Source organism: Aythya ferina (genome assembly GCF_964211825.1).
Source record: "Aythya ferina genome assembly, chromosome: 19".
Classification (NCBI taxonomy): Eukaryota; Metazoa; Chordata; class Aves; order Anseriformes; family Anatidae; genus Aythya; species Aythya ferina.
Genome location: NC_140309.1, coordinates 165,556 through 184,097, shown reverse-complemented (window position 1 = coordinate 184,097; position 18,542 = coordinate 165,556). Strand labels below are relative to the sequence as shown.

The 18,542-nt window shown below is 48.8% G+C and overlaps 1 long non-coding RNA gene across 1 annotated transcript; it reads right to left on the bottom strand.

The window, feature by feature from the left end:
- Positions 1-13,312: 13,312 nt before the first annotated feature.
- On the bottom strand, positions 13,313-14,498 carry LOC311421134. The gene is made up of 2 exons (XR_014684719.1): positions 13,829-14,498; positions 13,313-13,697 (listed from the first exon to the last, which is right to left on the bottom strand). It is a non-coding gene; the product is annotated as an uncharacterized lncRNA (long non-coding RNA).
- Between the last annotated feature and the right edge of the window lie 4,044 nt (positions 14,499-18,542).

Below are 18,542 nucleotides of genomic sequence, written 5' to 3'. Positions count from 1 at the left end.
AGAAAATCCCCCAAAAACATAGATCCACCCCAAAACGACACTAAACCTACCTGATGTTCTCCAAAACCCGCAATTTACACTTTTCCAACATGATGACCAACAAGAACCCAGCAAAACCCAACGGAGAACCCAAAACACGTCCAAAACACCCCAAACAAGAACAGGATCACCCCCAAAAACGAAAGAAAACCCCAAAAAGCACGGATCCAATCCCAAAACCACTCTAAACGTACCTGATGTTCTCCAAATCCAAATGTCCACTCCCAACCACCATAAAACCCATTAGGAACTCAACGAAACCCAACGGAAACCCCAAAAACACCTCAAAAACACCCCAAAAAAGAACTGGATCAAAAGAAAAAACACCAAACACTATGAATTTCCCCGCAAAACCACCCTAAACTCACCTGATCTTCTTCAAAACCCACAATCCACTCCCATTTACCTTAAGGACCAACGAGAATCCAACTAAAACCCAACGGAGACCACAAAAAGGGTCAAAAACACCCCAAACAAGAACGGAATCACCCCCAAAACTGGAAGAAAATCCCCCCAAAAACATAGATCCACCCCAAAACGACACTAAACCTACTTGATGTTCTCCAAAACCCGCAATTTACACTTTTTCAACATGATGACCAACAAGAACCCAGCAAAACCCAACGGAGACCCCAAAACACATCAAAAACACACCAAAAAAGAACGGGATCATCCCAGAAAAACAGAAAAAAAAAAAACAAATACCATGAATCCACCCCAAAAGTCCCCCTAAACCTACCTGATGTTCTCCAAAACCCACAATTTACACTTTTCCACCATGATGCCAACGGAAAACCCAACGAAACCCAACGGAGAACCCAAAACACATCAAAAACACCACAAACAAGAACGGAATCACCCCCAAAACTGGAAGAAAATCCCCCAAAAACATAGATCCACCCCAAAAAGACACTAAACCTACCTGATGTTCTCCAAAACCCGCAATTTACACTTTTCCAACATGATGACCAACAAGAACCCAGCAAAACCCAACGGAGACCCCAAAACACGTCAAAAACATGCCAAAAAAGAACGGGATCACTAGAAAAAACAGAAGAAAACCCTAAAAACCATGAATCTGCCCCAAAAGTCCTCATAAACCTACCTCATGTTCTCCAAAACCCACAATTTACACTTTTCCACCATGATGACCACGGAAAACCCAACGAAACCCAACGGAGAACCCAAAACACGTCCAAAACACCCCAAACAAGAACAGGATCACCCCCAAAAACGAAAGAAAACCCCAAAAAGCACGGATCCAATCCCAAAACCACTCTAAACGTACCTGATGTTCTCCAAATCCAAATGTCCACTCCCAACCACCATAAAACCCATTAGGAACTCAACGAAACCCAACGGAAACCCCAAAAACACCTCAAAAACACCCCAAAAAAGAACTGGATCAAAAGAAAAAACACCAAACACTATGAATTTCCCCGCAAAACCACCCTAAACTCACCTGATCTTCTTCAAAACCCACAATCCACTCCCATTTACCTTAAGGACCAACGAGAATCCAACTAAAACCCAACGGAGACCACAAAAAGGGTCAAAAACACCCCAAACAAGAACGGAATCACCCCCAAAACTGGAAGAAAATCCCCCCAAAAACATAGATCCACCCCAAAACGACACTAAACCTACTTGATGTTCTCCAAAACCCACAATTTACACTTTTTCAACATGATGACCAACAAGAACCCAGCAAAACCCAACGGAGACCCCAAAACACATCAAAAACACACCAAAAAAGAACGGGATCATCCCAGAAAAACAGAAAAAAAAAAACAAATACCATGAATCCACCCCAAAAGTCCCCCTAAACCTACCTGATGTTCTCCAAAACCCACAATTTACACTTTTCCACCATGATGCCAACGGAAAACCCAACAAAACCCAACGGAGAACCCAAAACACATCAAAAACACCACAAACAAGAACGGAATCACCCCCAAAACTGGAAGAAAATCCCCCAAAAACATAGATCCACCCCAAAACGACACTAAACCTACCTGATGTTCTCCAAAACCCGCAATTTACACTTTTCCAACATGATGACCAACAAGAACCCAGCAAAACCCAACGGAGAACCCAAAACACGTCCAAAACACCCCAAACAAGAACAGGATCACCCCCCAAAACGAAAGAAAACCCCAAAAAGCACGGATCCAATCCCAAAACCACTCTAAACGTACCTGATGTTCTCCAAATCCAAATGTCCACTCCCAACCACCATAAAACCCATTAGGAACTCAACGAAACCCAACGGAAACCCCAAAAACACCTCAAAAACACCCCAAAAAAGAACTGGATCAAAAGAAAAAACACCAAACACTATGAATTTCCCCGCAAAACCACCCTAAACTCACCTGATCTTCTTCAAAACCCACAATCCACTCCCATTTACCTTAAGGACCAACGAGAATCCAACTAAAACCCAACGGAGACCACAAAAAGGGTCAAAAACACCCCAAACAAGAACGGAATCACCCCCAAAACTGGAAGAAAATCCCCCCAAAAACATAGATCCACCCCAAAACGACACTAAACCTACTTGATGTTCTCCAAAACCCACAATTTACACTTTTTCAACATGATGACAAACAAGAACCCAGCAAAACCCAACGGAGACCCCAAAACACATCAAAAACACACCAAAAAAGAACGGGATCATCCCAGAAAACAGAAAAAAAAAAACAAATACCATGAATCCACCCCAAAAGTCCCCCTAAACCTACCTGATGTTCTCCAAAACCCACAATTTACACTTTTCCACCATGATGCCAACGGAAAACCCAACGAAACCCAACGGAGAACCCAAAACACATCAAAAACACCACAAACAAGAACGGAATCACCCCCAAAACTGGAAGAAAATCCCCCAAAAACATAGATCCACCCCAAAACCACTCTAAACCTACCTGATGTTCTCCAAAACCCGCAATTTACACTTTTCCAACATGATGACCAACAAGAACCCAGCAAAACCCAACGGAGACCCCAAAACACGTCAAAAACATGCCAAAAAAGAACGGGATCACTAGAAAAAACAGAAGAAAACCCTAAAAACCATGAATCTGCCCCAAAAGTCCTCATAAACCTACCTGATGTTCTCCAAAACCCGCAATTTACACTTTTCCACCATGATGACCACGGAAAACCCAACGAAACCCAACGGAGAACCCAAAACACGTCCAAAACACCCCAAACAAGAACAGGATCACCCCCCAAAACGAAAGAAAACCCCAAAAAGCACGGATCCAATCCCAAAACCACTCTAAACGTACCTGATGTTCTCCAAATCCAAATGTCCACTCCCAACCACCATAAAACCCATTAGGAACTCAACGAAACCCAACGGAAACCCCAAAAACACCTCAAAAACACCCCAAAAAAGAACTGGATCAAAAGAAAAAACACCAAACACTATGAATTTCCCCGCAAAACCACCCTAAACTCACCTGATCTTCTTCAAAACCCACAATCCACTCCCATTTACCTTAAGGACCAACGAGAATCCAACTAAAACCCAACGGAGACCACAAAAAGGGTCAAAAACACCCCAAACAAGAACGGAATCACCCCCAAAACTGGAAGAAAATCCCCCCAAAAACATAGATCCACCCCAAAACGACACTAAACCTACTTGATGTTCTCCAAAACCCACAATTTACACTTTTTCAACATGATGACCAACAAGAACCCAGCAAAACCCAACGGAGACCCCAAAACACATCAAAAACACACCAAAAAAGAACGGGATCATCCCAGAAAAACAGAAAAAAAAAAAACAAATACCATGAATCCACCCCAAAAGTCCCCCTAAACCTACCTGATGTTCTCCAAAACCCACAATTTACACTTTTCCACCATGATGCCAACGGAAAACCCAACGAAACCCAACGGAGAACCCAAAACACATCAAAAACACCACAAACAAGAACGGAATCACCCCCAAAACTGGAAGAAAATCCCCCAAAAACATAGATCCACCCCAAAAAGACACTAAACCTACCTGATGTTCTCCAAAACCCGCAATTTACACTTTTCCAACATGATGACCAACAAGAACCCAGCAAAACCCAACGGAGACCCCAAAACACGTCAAAAACATGCCAAAAAAGAACGGGATCACTAGAAAAAACAGAAGAAAACCCTAAAAACCATGAATCTGCCCCAAAAGTCCTCATAAACCTACCTCATGTTCTCCAAAACCCACAATTTACACTTTTCCACCATGATGACCACGGAAAACCCAACGAAACCCAACGGAGAACCCAAAACACGTCCAAAACACCCCAAACAAGAACAGGATCACCCCCAAAAACGAAAGAAAACCCCAAAAAGCACGGATCCAATCCCAAAACCACTCTAAACGTACCTGATGTTCTCCAAATCCAAATGTCCACTCCCAACCACCATAAAACCCATTAGGAACTCAACGAAACCCAACGGAAACCCCAAAAACACCTCAAAAACACCCCAAAAAAGAACTGGATCAGAAGAAAAAACACCAAACACTATGAATTTCCCCGCAAAACCACCCTAAACTCACCTGATCTTCTTCAAAACCCACAATCCACTCCCATTTACCTTAAGGACCAACGAGAATCCAACTAAAACCCAACGGAGACCACAAAAAGGGTCAAAAACACCCCAAACAAGAACGGAATCACCCCCAAAACTGGAAGAAAATCCCCCCAAAAACATAGATCCACCCCAAAACGACACTAAACCTACTTGATGTTCTCCAAAACCCACAATTTACACTTTTTCAACATGATGACCAACAAGAACCCAGCAAAACCCAACGGAGACCCCAAAACACATCAAAAACACACCAAAAAAGAACGGGATCATCCCAGAAAAACAGAAAAAAAAAAACAAATACCATGAATCCACCCCAAAAGTCCCCCTAAACCTACCTGATGTTCTCCAAAACCCACAATTTACACTTTTCCACCATGATGCCAACGGAAAACCCAACAAAACCCAACGGAGAACCCAAAACACATCAAAAACACCACAAACAAGAACGGAATCACCCCCAAAACTGGAAGAAAATCCCCCAAAAACATAGATCCACCCCAAAACGACACTAAACCTACCTGATGTTCTCCAAAACCCGCAATTTACACTTTTCCACCATGATGACCACGGAAAACCCAGCAAAACCCAACGGAGAACCCAAAACACGTCCAAAACACCCCAAAAAAGAACAGGATCACCCCCCAAAACGAAAGAAAACCCCAAAAAGCACGGATCCAATCCCAAAACCACTCTAAACGTACCTGATGTTCTCCAAATCCAAATGTCCACTCCCAACCACCATAAAACCCATTAGGAACTCAACGAAACCCAACGGAAACCCCAAAAACACCTCAAAAACACCCCAAAAAAGAACTGGATCAGAAGAAAAAACACCAAACACTATGAATTTCCCCGCAAAACCACCCTAAACTCACCTGATCTTCTTCAAAACCCACAATCCACTCCCATTTCCCTTAAGGACCAACGAGAATCCAACTAAAACCCAACGGAGACCCCAAAACAAGTCGAAAACACCCCAAACAAGAACGGAATCACCCCCAAAACTGGAAGAAAATCCCCCCAAAAACATAGATCCACCCCAAAACGACACTAAACCTACCTGATGTTCTGCAAAACCCGCAATTTACACTTTTCCAACATGATGACCAACAAGAACCCAGCAAAACCCAACGGAGACCCCAAAACACGTTAAAAACACGCCGAAAAACAGCTGGATCACTAGAAAAAATTGAAGAAAACCCTAAAAACCATGAATCTGCCCCAAAAGTCCTCATAAACCTACCTCATGTTCTCCAAAATTCACAGTTTACACTTTTCCTCCATGATGACCAACAAGAAGGATTAGGGTAAAGGTTTTCATTTGTTAAAGCTGAAACGCTGTATTCAATCTGAGACGTCACAGCCAGAGCTGCCTATGGCAACGTGAGAGAGAAAAAGATGGAGCAGATGTTCTACTCCTAGTTTTTCTTTATACGTAAATAAAAGTTTGAGCTAATTCCAGTTGGAAGAGTTCCAATTACTTGCTTGGTCATAATGTCTTTTAATATTGAAAGCTGCAGCAAAAGCATGGGGATTTTTGCTTCTAGAAACACCCTAGTTCTCTTGTCTGCACTATGCATGCTTTTGAGCTAAAACTAATTAAAAAATAAAAAGAAAAATCACACACACACACAAAAAAAATAATACACCACAGCTGCTGCTGCTGCTCTCTTCCTACTTCCTTGTGCTTTGCCCCTACCCTTCCCAGGTGTTTGGGTTTGGGTGCTAGACGGGGCCAAATGGTATGTGAGTCCCAGGCATCCCCTCAGAGAGCTCATTCTGCTTGGGCTGCTCTTTGGGGTGTTTGTTTTTCCTTCGGTCAGTTGCAGGCTTCTTCAGGTGGATGAGTTTATGGACTGATGCGTTTCCAAGTAGCGAGGGGTACGCACATCTTTTTAAGGTAACAGCTAGTAGGATCTGTTAGAATAAACTAATGTAGTATTGATGCCTTTATTGCATGCAGTTCTTTATCAGGTGAGTAACTGAAGTCAATGTTACTTGGTGTGTTTGCTATGCAGTGCCTGTGCGGACTATTGCACGAGACACAGCTTTCTGACATCTGGCCCAGCAACTACTAAATAAGGGGAGGGGAGAAGCTGAAGAACGACCAAAGGACAAAGCCTGGGAGGAAGACTACGAGCCTTCAGTACGAGCGGCCCCCAGAGGGACCACCGGAGACTGATAACGCCTGCACCAGTGGGAGGGTTTGGATTCTGGGAACTAATTAGAATAACGCTGCCTTTTGTAGAAGTAGTAATGAATATGTATCAGCCTAGCAGCATAAAAACCAGCCGCCTGATGTAACTTGTGTGTGTCTTGGTGGAGCAGAGACTCCTGGCGCACCCAGCGCTGCTTGCTTACCTCTATTCAATTAATAAATTGTAAATTTCAATTGCAATCCTATTTGGGACCCAGTCATTTATTACAACTGGGACCTTGTATGGGGGGCTGCGCATTCAGAGGAACCTTGACAGGCTGCAGATAGGGGCAGGCAGGAACCTTTTGAAGTTCTGGAGAGGGAAATGCCAAGCCCTACCCCTAGGGCGAAACACCTCTGTTTACCAGCACTGGCTAGCTCGATACTGAATAAGCATTTCTTCATGGAAGGGGTGCTTTGCTATTAGAACAGGCTGCCCGGGGAAGTGGTAAGAGACCGGATCCTTGAAAGTATTGAAGAGACATGTGGACATAGCCCGGGAGTCCGGCCTCCGGCAGGGCGGGAGCTGGCTCTTCCGAGCCCCTGTGCTCCGGTCTTGTGCGACGCGTTTGCAAGCAGCACCGGGTGCCGGGTATGACATCGGACGGTGCGGGGACTGCGATTCCGGGGCCGTCGGCTAGCGGGGGCCGGCTATGTCGTGTCCCGGGGATCCGACTTCAGGGGGCGTGGGGGCCGGCCGTGCAGTGAAGCGGGGGGCTGGCGTCCGCCGGCTTCCCAGAGAGCGGGCTTTCGGTGCCGTGCGGTTCGGTGGCCGGCCGTCCCGAAACGCTGGGCACCGGTCTTGTGCTAGACTCAGCGGGCTCCGGGGCCGAACTCGGCTCCTCGGGGCCGGCGGTCGCGGTGTCCAGGTGTCCCGCCTCGGGCGGCGCGGGGCCGGCTGTCCCTAGCAGCTGGGTTCCCAAGAGCTTCTGGTCTCCCAAGCGTCGCCCAAGACCGGATCCCAGAGAATCGGGACGGCCGGCCGCACCGCTGCGACTAGCACAAGCGTCTCCCGACAACGGAGCCCAGGAGCTTGCGAGGGTCAGATTCCGCGCCCCGGGATAGAGAAACGGGGAGCGCGGGTCGGCCGGCCGCAGCTTCGCACGGGACCGAACCCCCTGTCTCCGGCACGGCCAGACCCCGAGCCGGCAGACAGCAGCCTCCCGCTTCACGGCACAGTCGGCCCCCAACCCGCCCGAGTTCTGATCGCCGGGACACGGGACAGCCGGCCGCGCCGCCCGAGGCCGGACACCTGGAGCCCGGGACCGCCGTCCCTGACAAAGCCAAAGTCGGACCCGGCCCCCGCTGCGGCTAGCACACGCGTCGCCCAGGACCGCAGCCTAGGACCTCGGGACGGTCGCATCCCGCGCCTCCGGCAGGAGCTACCCGGGAGGGCAGGACGGCCTGCCGCAGCTCCGCAAGAGACCGAACCTGCTGGATTCCGGGACGGCCAGAGCCCGAGCCGGTGGGCAGCAGCCTCCCGCTTCACGGCTCGGCAGGCACCCACGTCGCCCGACTTCGGACCCACGGGACAGCCGGCACCCGCGCCGCCGGAGGCCGGACACACGGGCCTCGAGATCGCCGTCCCCGAACCGCACGAAGTCACACACGGTCTCCGGTGCGTCCAGCACACGCATCGCAAAGACCGGAGCCCAGATTATAGGATCAGCCAGCCCCGCGCCGCCCGAGGAAGGACCGGGAACCCGGTGCGCTTGGCACATGCGTCGCCCAAGAACGGCACCCAGGGCCGCGGGATGGTCGTGCGTCACGCAGCCCGAGTTCGGACCCCCGGAACACGGGACAGCCGGCACCCGTGCCTGGCTCTTAGGGACTTGGAAAGAGTCCTGATGCTGTGCCAGCACTATGCAGCAATAGGCACAACACTGGAGTTATTTCAGTGTTGTTCCAGCTACGAGTGCAGAGTACAGCACTGTGCGGGCTGCTGCAGGGAAACGGTGACTCCAGCTCAGACAGACGCAGCACAACTTCCACCCCTTATTCCATAACATTTGTGTCACAATCAGGTACAGCTTAGTATATAGATGGTCTCATCACCATAGTTTTCTGTCCATTGAAGCATTTTTATGTCTGTACTTCTCTTTATTCTATAGGTCTTTTCCCAAAATGCTCATAAAAACTGTTGATGGTTTCACCATCATCTGTCAAAGTGGTCACTCAGGGCAGGCGAAGTTGGTTTTCTTGACACCAGCACCAGCTTAGCTCACATCACTGTTGCACTTGCCTGGTTCCTTGCAAAGTTGACCTTTCATTGGTTCTGCAGTGTCCTCCTACAACACATAACTTGGATGACAGATTAATTTTCTCCCAGTGTTAAATCTCCTCGAGGCACACACTTGATATCCCCATCTTTCTGCATCACCCACCAGGTATACCCTGGACCTTGGGCAAAGACAATCGCACGAGTGCAATCCCACAGCACTTGTCTTTCCAGGCCCAAGATAGTGTTTCGGGCCGTGGCATGGTTTACAGGGTATGTTTCCATCCACCCAGTAGTTGCTTCTTCCATGGTATGTACCGTTTGCCTTGGCCGGTTTGTGGAAGTGGTCCGATGTAGTCAATCTGCCATAGCTCACCAGATCGAAATCCAAGCCATCTCCGCCTATTCCAGGGAGACTTTACCCTCATGGCTCGTTTGATTGCAGCACAGGTCTCACACTGATGGGTAACCTGTGTGATGGCCTCAATGGTCAGTTCCTCTTTCGAGTCACTCAATATAGAGGACTCACAAGCTGACTGTAGCCTGGCACATGCATTGTCCAAAATCCCACAAGACCTAGGAACGCTTCTGTTTCTTTTTTGCTGGTTGGCGGAGACAGAACTGTTATTTTGTTGATCACATCCGTCGGAATGTGGCGACGTCCATCCTGCCATTTTACCCCCAACAAAGGTGAATGAGTCTTGCTGATCACTCCTTGGCTCTCCAGATGGTGAACTAACTCATGGAGAGGAATCAGGGAGTCTCGGTTGGTGCGCTATTGCCGCCGGTGCACAGTTGTAGTCGCAATTGGCACTTGCTGTTCTTCAATCCTCAGCAATCCTACAGCAGAAGGGTCTTGTGAGAGACCAGGCAGGGTAGACAGCTGCTTAATCTTCTCTGTGCTCAAGGCAGCTATGCCAAAAGCCCACCGGTACCCTTCTAGCTGTTGGGTATTGGCCCCACTATCCCAGCGTCGAAGCAGCCAAGTGAGGATGTGTTCACCTGGACGGCGACTGAAGGCTTTTCGTATTTCTCGCAGCTCACTCAAGGATAGAGACCGAGTAGTTTCTGATTCATCTATGATTTCAGTCTCTTCTTCGTGATGTTGCCGTGATAACGCTGCTTTAGAGCCGCTTTTCCTCTTCTCCCTCATCCATAGGAGGCGCTCCTTCCCTTACTAAACGACCTGATCTCCGTTTCCACTGTTTCGTCTTTACTACGGGGGCGACTGATACCAAAGATGGTCGGTCCTCTGGGGTGATCACAGTGTGTGCTGTCTCATCATCAAATTCAAGAACCTCCCTATCCCCTTGAGGGTGCTGAGCAATGTTAATTGACATCTGATAGGCGTAAGCCAGACCCCAGCAGTGTGCAGCCAGCTGGTGGAGTTCTCTAGTATTGCCAGGGTCAGGGCATACATCTTTCAAACATTCTACCAGCTTTCTTGGATTTTGTACTTGTTCAGGGGTGAAATTTAGAACCATTGGAGGAAAAAACCGTGATAGGTACGGTTTGCCCAAATCCCCCCACACACCTTGCCACCCACAACTTTTTCTGGGGACAGGTCTTTGGATAATATTCTTAATAAACTGCTTTGCCTTGGGGAAGAAGACAAACACTAGACCTAGTATATGAGGATAATATCTCACCAGGGGTATCCAAGATACTGAAAGGCTGCTGTAATTAGCCCACAGGGAGAAAAGTAGAAGGCACCACACCCGATATTATTCACTGATTGACTGCTGGGGGCAAAAAAGAAAGCACTGTAATTCTTAATATTGTCAATAAGATAATCTCCAGGAGACCAGGAGGATAACAATGCCGGGCTTGAATACCAAACCAAACTGAAGGCCAGTATGTTACAGCACAACATGATAAAAAAACAAGCACAGACTTCAACATTTTCTCCGATCGGATGTAAAGGAAAAAGAAAACAGAGAGTGGGCTACATACAACATATCCACAGAGAAAAGTATTACCAGAAAACCGAGCATAATGACAACAAATATGTTAGTTGTAAATACTTCAATCAACACTCTTGTTATCTCAACCCTCGAGCGCCACAACCCTTTTGGAGCCCAACCCTCGTTGGGCGCCAAAAAGGACTGTGGTGGTTTTACTCAGGTGGGCAGCCGAGCTCCACCACAACCGCTCTCTCAAAGAGGAAGGGGGAGAAAATACAACACAGAGAACTCGAGGTTTGAAATAAGAAAGGTATAATTAAAGGGAAAGGGAATGGGGAGAAAAAGAAACAAAAGAAACAATAAGTCCGCATGGAAGCACCGAGAGAGAAAAAAATTATTCTCTACTTCCCATCAGCGAGCGGTGTTCGGCCACGTCCTGGGAAGCAGGGCCTCAAACGCGTAGTGGATGTTCAGGAGGAACAGCCCCCTCCCCCACGAGAGCCCCCCCTTTTATTGCTGAGTGTGACATCGGGTGTTACAGAATATCCCTTTGGTTGGTTTAGGTCAGCTGGCCCGACAACGTCCCCTCCCCATAACTTGCCCACCCCTAGCCTGCTGGCTCTTGGGGGCTTGGAAGGAGTCCTGATGCTGTGCCAGCACTACGCAGACACAACACTGGAGTGATATCGGTGCTGTTCCAGCTACGAGTGCAGAGTACAGCACTGTGCGGGCTGCTGCAGGGAAAAGGTGACTCCAGCTCAGACAGCCCCAACACACGGGGTCCGGGTCCGACCTCGGGAGGCTCGGGGACGGTGGTCCCGGGGCCCGTGTGTCCGGCCTCCGGCGGCGCGGGTGCCGGCTGTCCCGTGGGTACGAAGTAGGGCGACGAACCGTGAGCCGGACGATGAACCGTGAGGTTCACTGCCGAGCCGTGAAGCGGGAGGCTGCTGCCCACCGGCTCGGGCTCTGGCCGTCCCGGAATCCAGCAGGTTCGGTCTCTTGCGGAGCTGCGGCAGGCCGTCCTGCCCTCCCGGGTAGCTCCTGCCGGAGGCGCGGGATGCGACCGTCCCGAGGTCCTAGGCTGCGGTCCTGGGCGACGCGTGTGCTAGCCGCAGCGGGGGCCGGGTCCGACTTTGGCTTTGTCAGGGACGGCGGTCCCGGGCTCCAGGTGTCCGGCCTCGGGCGGCGCGGCCGGCTGTCCCGTGTCCCGGCGATCAGAACTCGGGCGGGTTGGGGGCCGACTGTGCCGTGAAGCGGGAGGCTGCTGTCTGCCGGCTCGGGGTCTGGCCGTGCCGGAGACAGGGGGTTCGGTCCCGTGCGAAGCTGCGGCCGGCCGACCCGCGCTCCCCGTTTCTCTATCCCGGGGCGCGGAATCTGACCCTCGCAAGCTCCTGGGCTCCGTTGTCGGGAGACGCTTGTGCTAGTCGCAGCGGTGCGGCCGGCCGTCCCGATTCTCTGGGATCCGGTCTTGGGCGACGCTTGGGAGACCAGAAGCTCTTGGGAACCCAGCTGCTAGGGACAGCCGGCCCCGCGCCGCCCGAGGCGGGACACCTGGACACCGCGACCGCCGGCCCCGAGGAGCCGAGTTCGGCCCCGGAGCCCGCTGAGTCTAGCACAAGACCGGTGCCCAGCGTTTCGGGACGGCCGGCCACCGAACCGCACGGCACCGAAAGCCCGCTCTCTGGGAAGCCGGCGGACGCCAGCCCCCCGCTTCACTGCACGGCCGGCCCCCACGCCCCCTGAAGTCGGATCCCCGGGACACGACATAGCCGGCCCCCGCTAGCCGACGGCCCCGGAATCGCCGTCCCCGCACCGTCCGATGTCGGACCCGGCACCCGGTGCTGCCTCCAAACGCGTCGCACAAGACCGGAGCACAGGGGCTCGGAAGAGCCAGCTCCCGCCCTGCCGGAGGCCGGACTCCCGGGCTATGTCCACATGTCTCTTCAATAATTTTAAGGATCGGGTCTCTTACCACTTCCCCCGGGCAGCCTGTTCTAATAGCAAAGCACCCCTTCCATGAAGAAATGCTTATTCAGTATCGAGCTAGCCAGTGCTGGTAAACAGAGGTGTTTCTCCCTAGGGGTAGGGCTTGGCATTTCCCTCTCCTGAACTTCAAAAGGTTCCTGCCTGCCCCTATCTGCAGCCTGTCAAGGTTCCTCTGAATGCGCAGCCCCCCCATACAAGCGCCTTTTCCACAGAAGCCACCGACCACCCGCCGCCTCGCCCCCTCCCAATTCGGCCTGCCCCAGGGCGCCACCGACCACCAACCTCCTTGCAGCACCACGCCTCAGCATCCCGAGCTATCCCGACAGCTTCCACCCATCGGGAGGTCCCACTTGTAATAAATGACCGAGTCCCAAATAGGCTTACAATTAATGTTTATGATTTATTAAAGGAATAGAGGTAAGCAAGCAGCGCTGGGTGCGCCAGGAGTCTCTGCTCCACCAAGACGCACACAAGTTACATCAGGCGGCTGGTTTTTATGCTGCTAGGCTAATACATATTCATTACTACTTCTACAAAAGGCAGGGTTATTCTAATTAGTTCCCAGAATCCAAACCCTCCCACTGGTGCAGGCGTTATCAGTCTCCGGTGGTCCCTCTGGGGGCCGCTCGTACTGAAGGCTCGTAGTCTTCCTCCCAGGCTTTGTCCTTTGGTCGTTCTTCAGCTTCTCCCCTCCCCTTATTTAGTAGTTGCTGGGCCAGATGTCAGAAAGCTGTGTCTCGTGCAATAGTCCGCACAGGCACTGCATAGCAAACACACCAAGTAACATTGACTTCAGTTACTCGCAACAGTTACTCACCTGATAAAGAACTGCATGCAATAAAGGCATCAATACTACATTAGTTTATTCTAACAGATCCTACTAGCTGTTACCTCAAAAAGATGTGCGTACCCCTCGCTACTTGGAAATGCATCAGTCCATAAACTCTCATCCACCTGAAGAAGCCTGCAACTGACCGAAGGAAAAACAAACACCCCAAAGAGCAGCCCAAGCAGAATGAGCTCTCTGAGGGGATGCCTGGGACTCACATACCATTTGGCCCCGTCTAGCACCCAAACCCAATCACCTGGGAAAGGGTAGGGGCAAAGCACAAGGAAGTAGGAAGAGAGCAGCAGCAGCTGTTTTTTTTTTTGTTTTGTTTTTTTGTTTTTTTTTTGTGTGTGTGTGTGATTTTTCTTTTCATTTTTTAATTAGTTTTAGCTCAAAAGCATACATAGTGCAGACAAGAGAAATAGGTGTTTCTAGAAGCAAAAATCCCCATGCTTTTGCTGCAGCTTTCAATATTAAAAGACATTATGACCAAGCAAGTAATTGGAACTCTTCCAACTGGAATTAGCTCAAACTTTTATTTACGTATAAAGAAAAAAATAGGAGTAGAACATCTGCTCCATCTTTTCCTTTCTCACCTTGCCATAGGCAGCTCTGGCTGTGACGTCCCAGATTGCATACTGCTTTTCAGCTTTAAAAAATGAAAACCTTTACCCTAACCCTTATCCTAACCATTAGCTTACCCTTATTCTTACCCTAAACCTAACCCTAATCCTTACCCTTACCCTACCCTTATACTTACCATTACTCTATCCTTTACCCTAACTCTTAACCCTAACCCTAACCCTTACCCCAACCCTTACCCTAAACCTAACCCTTTCCCTAAACCTTATCCTCACCCTAAGCCTTACCCTTAGCCTTACCCTAACACTTACCTTTGCCCTAACCCTTACCCTAATCTGAACCCAAACCCTAACCCTAATACTCTCACCCTAACCCTTACCCTAAGCCTAACCACAGTCCCAACCCCTAACCCCTAACCCTTACCCTAACCCTCTAAACCTACCCCTAACCCTAACCCTCTAAGCCTAACCCTAAACCACTAACCCTAACAATAACCCCCAACCCCAACCCTCACCCGAAACCCTAACTCTAGCCCCAGCCCTAGCCCCTAACCCTAGTTCCCGAGAACTACATCTCCCGGTATGCTCTGGGCATTCAACATGGCCTCCCGGAAGTCCCGAATCCGAAAACTACATTTCCCGGCATACTCTGGGTACGCAACATGGCCTCCCGGAAGTCCGGAGTCCCAAGAACTACATCTCCCGGCATGCTCTGGGCACACAACATGGCCTCCCAGTGCCGGAAAACTACACCTACCAGCATTCCCCGCACAGCCAGCATGGCCAATCACAGGCCGAGTGCTCGAGAACTGCATTTACCAGCACTCACTGGAACCCTCACCGCCCTTACAAAAAAAGCCTCAAGCCCTAACATCCAAAAAACCTCGAAACCCCTACAGACCTAACCCAAACTATTTACCACACTAAACCCCTGAAGACCTATGCCTAAAACCCCCAACCCAAAATCTTAGGATGCTCAAAACCCAAACCCAACCCAAAACGTTAGGAATGCTCAAAGCCCTAGCCCAAAAACTTAGGGCGCTCCAAACCCTAACCCCAAAACATTAATGTAATACACCATAAATGTTTGTTCATTGTCTTTTGTATTATAAAACAAGGAGTTCCGTTTGAGGAGCAGGAGTTGCAAAAGCTCCCTGCTGAAGTAAGATGTATAATGTATAGTGTCTTGGCTAGACACTATGAAAATTCTTTTGCTTAATGTAACAAAAAAGAGAACACCCTCCCCTTCTCTCCTTCTGCATCTCAGTTGCCTCTTTTGTTCAAAGACACTGTTGCAAAGCTCATGTAACCATCTCCTGATAAGTTGCTAAAGTAGTGTATCGACATACATGCCTTCCTGTCTAACGCTGGGCCAACATGACCAAATAATAAAAGAAGTTGAACCACAACGCCGAGGAAGACTTCGGCCTTCATCTTCACGACCACCAGAGGGACAGAGACGACCCCCTAGCAACAGTGCGCGCAGTTGCAGAATATACCAGGATGTGCTGCGTAATCCTGGAATTAGCAAAATATAGATAAAAAGGGACCCTGGCGGGGGTGAGGTGCGTGCCGTTGGCGGAACTGAGACTCCCCGGCCGCCCAGTGCTGTTTTGCTTGATGTTTGCTCACTCAATAAATTCCTTTCTATGATTAATACAATGCTCTATGAAAATTAATTAAGGGGGCAACTTATAACACTTAGGACGCTCAAAACCCTATCCCGAAAACACTAGGATGCTCCAAACTCTATCCAGAAAACTTAGGACTCTCCAAACCCTATTCCAAAAACTTAGGACTCTCCAAACCCTATCCCGAAAACTTAGGGCGCTCAAAACCCTATCCTGGAAACATTAAGATGCTCAAAACCCTTTCCCGAAAACTTAGGATGCTCCAAACCCTATCCTGGAAGCATTAAGATGCTCAAAACCCTAACCCAACTACTTAGGATGCTTGAAAGCCTATCCCAAAAAATTAGGGCACACAAAAGCCTAACCCCAAAAATTAAGATGCTCAAAATCCAAACCCCCAAAATTAGGATACTCAAAACCCTGGACCTGGAGAACCTAACCTGAAAAAAAAAAAAAAAAAAAAAAAAAAAAAAAAAAAAAGATCTTAAAACCCTAACCGTAAATAACTGACCAAAAATAAAACCTTAAGACTCTAACCCTAAAAAACATATCAACACTACAACCCAAAACACTCTAATACCCTAACACGCTAACCCTGAAACCCTTAAAACCCTAACCCCCAAATCCTTAAAACCCTAACCGTTAAAACTCCAACCCTAAAAACCTTAAAATCCTAAACATAAACCCTGAAACCCCTTACCCTGAAACCCAACCCTAGTGCCCAATCCCTGAAACCTTAAAACCCTGAATCAATCTGTAGCAAATAGCATAGGCTGAGTCGAGGATCTCAGTACAGTAGCATTATTATTCGAGATTACAATGGCGGGTGTCCCACAAGCAGGAGGGTGCCTACTAATTCCATACACAGTTTATACACTTTTTTTTTCTGCCGAGGACCGGGACCCTCCCGACCCTCCCCTGTTTCCCCTTTAACTGTGCTATTCAAGGTTCATAATCTAGCTGGTGCTTCACAGAAAATACACAGCTGCTGGCCTGTTACAAGTCACATTTCTTTTGAGGTTTTTACTCTTTGAGGTGGTAGTTTCTTATGCCGTGATTTCCACCTAATTGCTGTAAGGATTCTGGTTGTCTGCGTTTTACAAGGTTGTCTGTTATAATAAATAAAAGTCCCAAATAGGATTACAATCAAAGTTTACAATTCACTGAATGAATAGAGGTAAGCAAACAGTGCTGGGTACGCCGGGAGTCTCTGCTCCACCAAGACGCGCACCAGTTATACACCAGTTACCTCCCTTAAGGGATATAGAGAAGCCCTCTCAGATACGTCCGTCCTACTTCTCCTGCATGCGGCCGGAGGTCGGTCTAATTCTGGTGCTGTTGGTGGTGGAAGCTGGGGCAACGGTGGTACTGGTGGCGATACCACAGCCACCGGAGGGGGAGCCGCTGGGAGTGGATTGTTAGGATATGGAGGTGGTAGCTTATCCAACGGCTCACATTTATCTTCTTTTTCTTTTTCATGTTCTTCTTGTTCTTCAAATTTCTTACCTGCTTTTAGTGTAAATATTGAGGCTGGAAAAGGACCTGAAGTCCTCCTGATCCATAATCCTGCATAATCACTTTCTTCCTGGCTAAAAGGTTCCTTTGAATTAACATGGATATTTAAGGCCTGGCAAATCCAGTCTTTGAAGGATCCAAAAACAGGCCAAAAGACATGTAGTCTTAAAGGCTCCTTTGGCCATTCTGTCACACAATACTGGACCATTTTTAATTTACTTTTTCCTTTTCTGGGGTCCCTATCATTCCAATTTCGAATCGTTATTCCTAATGGACTTTCTGGTGGTATGACTGGTAATTTGCTCCCTTTCTTCCGGTCTCTGGTCTTCGATTTTGTCTGACCCATCTAGGAATTTTACTCTGGCAATTCCCACAGCCCTTGGTTACCTTAGTAAGAGTGTCTTGCAGGGGGTCGAGGACCTATCACACACCCACAAATCCTATAGGAATCCCTTCGGTCCTTCACCGGCCAAGTCCCTCACGGGAGATTGGAACCGCGGTTAGAAGACCTCCACAATCGCTTCGGAACTAAGTTCCATCTTAGTCACACTCTTACACACACAGGCAACCGAACCCCACCCAACCGAACGGTATACGCTTTAAATGCTTACGACTCCGTCATTTTCGTTCGGATCTTCACACACACAATTATGGGCAAAATATAGTGCTGCAGCTGGCAAGGGAGCTGAAAAAAAGAATCAGAAACTTTGCTTACCTTTATTCAGGTTCAAGATGCCATTAGTTCCGACCTGACTCAAACAGCAGCCACCAAATGGTGGGGGTGCCTCTCCTAGATCAAACCAGAAATCAGGAACCAAAGCCCTCCCGGACGAGCGCCCGCTTGTAATAAATGACTGGGTCCCAAATAGGATTGCAATTGAAATTTACAATTTATTAATTGAATAGAGGTAAGCAAGCAGCGCTGGGTGCGCCAGGAGTCTCTGCTCCACCAAGACACACACAAGTTACATCAGGCGGCTGGTTTTTATGCTGCTAGGCTAATACATATTCATTACTACTTCTACAAAAGGCAGGGTTATTCTAATTAG